Here is a 2,495-nt window from a genome sequence, read left to right as displayed (position 1 = left end):
TTAGATGTTCTGGGCTGCACGCGTGCTACAATGTGAGCAGCAGCGTGTTCTCGCCAATTGGCGCCCCCATTCCGAGAGGAACGGGAAATCACCCAAATGCTCATTTAGTTGGGATTGGGGACTGCAACGGTCCCCATGAACCTGGAATTTCTAGTAAGTGCTAGTCATTAGCTAGCGCTGATTACGTCCCTGCCCTTTGTACACACCGCCCGTCGCTACTACCGATGGATTATTTAGTGAGGTCTCTGGAGGCACACCTTCCGCGGTTCCTTCGTGAGCTGCAGCTGGCATGGCCGAAGTTGACCGAACTTGATGATTTAGAGGAAGTAAAAGTCGTAACAAGGTTTCCGTAGGTGAACCTGCGGAAGGATCATTACCGATCAATACATATATGTTGTTGTGTGAGTTGGTTAGAGAGATAGAGAAACACGGTATCAGCAGAACAAACTGCTATGTTACCTTTTGGGGGCCGCGCACGCCAATTAGACCCGCGAGAGAGGTGTGTCTATACTACGATATTGAGCGTGCGCGACCGTAGGCCAGTGGCCTTCGTACCTGTGCGCACACTCCCAATGGCAGCCATCGAACGCGTAAAGTGTGTGACACATGGGCGAAGGTAAAGACCCACTAGAACATATTTAAACACTGGCCTCGAGCGAGAGAGAACCTAATCAAGAGAACGAAAGTTGTGCAAGATCGCGCCGATGCCGCCCACATCGCGCGTCGATCAATGGGAAGGAAGACCAATGGTCATCCTTGTCCACCCTGGACGGCTTCGAAGGAACCGAGAGGTGCACGGTTACGCTGTCCGGGGAACTTAAGTTGTGAGAGATGCACCTAGCGCATAACGAAAACATAGGAGACAGTTGAACATACCAAAACCCTAGGCAGGGGATCACTCGGCTCATGGATCGATGAAGACCGCAGCTAAATGCGCGTCAGAATGTGAACTGCAGGACACATGAACACCGACACGTTGAACGCATATGGCGCATCGGACGTTTAAACCCGACCGATGCACACATTCTTGAGTGCCTACCAATTCTTGTTACACACTATTCCATAACTACAGGACGCCCGCGTACCAGCGGCACGCCTGGGCGAGCAGCACGCCCGGGAGTGTGTCGCAGGCTTGAACACACGCGTTTGGCGCACTGTGCATCATGGCGTGCTCGGACCCCTTCCGCGGGGGACCTTGGGCGCTGAAATGGTAAGGCGGTACAGTTGGCCCAGTGGGTGCGTGTCGTGTCGCACGGTTCGAACTTCGGCTATAAGACAACCTGGGAGCACCGGAAGCCCTTGAACACCTGGCTTGCCGTCTGTTGCCGGGACCCGCCGTCTGGCCGAGTCGTGTAACGCGTGCGGTACGCCCACCCGCTGGATACAAGCGAACAAGTGCGTGCTACTATTTACCATTCGGGAAAAATCCAACGTAGGCCTCAAGTGATGTGTGAGAACCCCCAGAATTTAAGCATATTAATAAGGGGAGGACAAGAAACCAACAGGGATTCCCTGAGTAGCTGCGAGCGAAACGGGATAAGCTCAGCACGTAGGGACGGCGCGTACCTCGCGTCTGTCCGATTCCGTGTACTGGACCGGTCCGTTATCTACCACTTACGGTGCAAACAGTTCAAGTTCAACTTGAAGGTGGCCCATTATCCCACAGAGGGTGATAGGCCCGTCGAACGGCACGAAAAGTGAGGTGGTAGACGGTCGGCTCCATGGAGTCGTGTTGCTTGATAGTGCAGCACTAAGTGGGAGGTAAACTCCTTCTAAAGCTAAATACCGCCATGAGACCGATAGAAAACAAGTACCGTGAGGGAAAGTTGAAAAGCACTCTGAATAGAGAGTCAAATAGTACGTGAAACTGCCTAGGGGACGCAAACCTGTTGAGCTCAATGATCCGGGCGGCGATATTCAGCGGTGGTTGGCCCTCGCCGGGTCGGCTGCCGTGCACTTATCGGTCCGCAGTAACGGACATCGCGATCCATTACAAGTGTGAGTTTATTGTTCCGGCAACGGCCCCTGGCTCGTGGTTGGCGGCTCTTTAGTACGGGTGGCTCGGCGGCCTCCCCGAGCGAGAGTCTCCGCGCCTTTCACACCGAGAGGCGCAGGGCCCGACCGAGCATTTGGTGCGCCGCTGGAAGCGTGATGGATTGGTTAGAGCGGGGTCGAGAGGGCAGGTTCTCAAGCCGGAGACCTTCGAAGCACTCACCCCCGATCTGTGATGACGCATTATGCATTGAGATACCCTCGGGACCCGTCTTGAAACACGGACCAAGAAGTCTATCTTGCGCGCAAGCCAATGGGTATTGGCGGTCCTACCCCGGGCCGCTGGACACTGGAAACCCACAGGCGTAGACAAATCGAACAGTTGTTGCGGGATTACGGGTTCGGCACTGGCGCAAGCCTTCGTCGGGCCCCTCCATCCCAGGGTGTCCCGTCACGGGTGCTTGCACCCAGCGGGCATCCCCAGAGTGCGTATGATGTGACCC

At 55.2% G+C, this 2,495-nt stretch overlaps 1 non-coding gene and 1 pseudogene across 1 annotated transcript; both read left to right on the top strand.

Moving 5' to 3' along the window:
• The first annotated feature begins 879 nt into the window (after window positions 1-879).
• Window positions 880-1,037, top strand: LOC128307928 (5.8S ribosomal RNA). The gene has a single exon (XR_008287939.1). It is a non-coding gene; the product is annotated as a 5.8S ribosomal RNA (ribosomal RNA).
• A 419-nt stretch (window positions 1,038-1,456) lies between these two features.
• The window catches only part of LOC128307998 (uncharacterized), a 3,519-nt pseudogene continuing 2,480 nt past the window's right edge, over window positions 1,457-2,495 (top strand).

This window comes from Anopheles moucheti (genome assembly GCF_943734755.1).
Source record: "Anopheles moucheti chromosome X unlocalized genomic scaffold, idAnoMoucSN_F20_07 X_unloc_2, whole genome shotgun sequence".
In the NCBI taxonomy this organism is placed as follows: Eukaryota; Metazoa; Arthropoda; class Insecta; order Diptera; family Culicidae; genus Anopheles; species Anopheles moucheti.
This window is presented reverse-complemented; position numbering and strand designations above follow the sequence as displayed.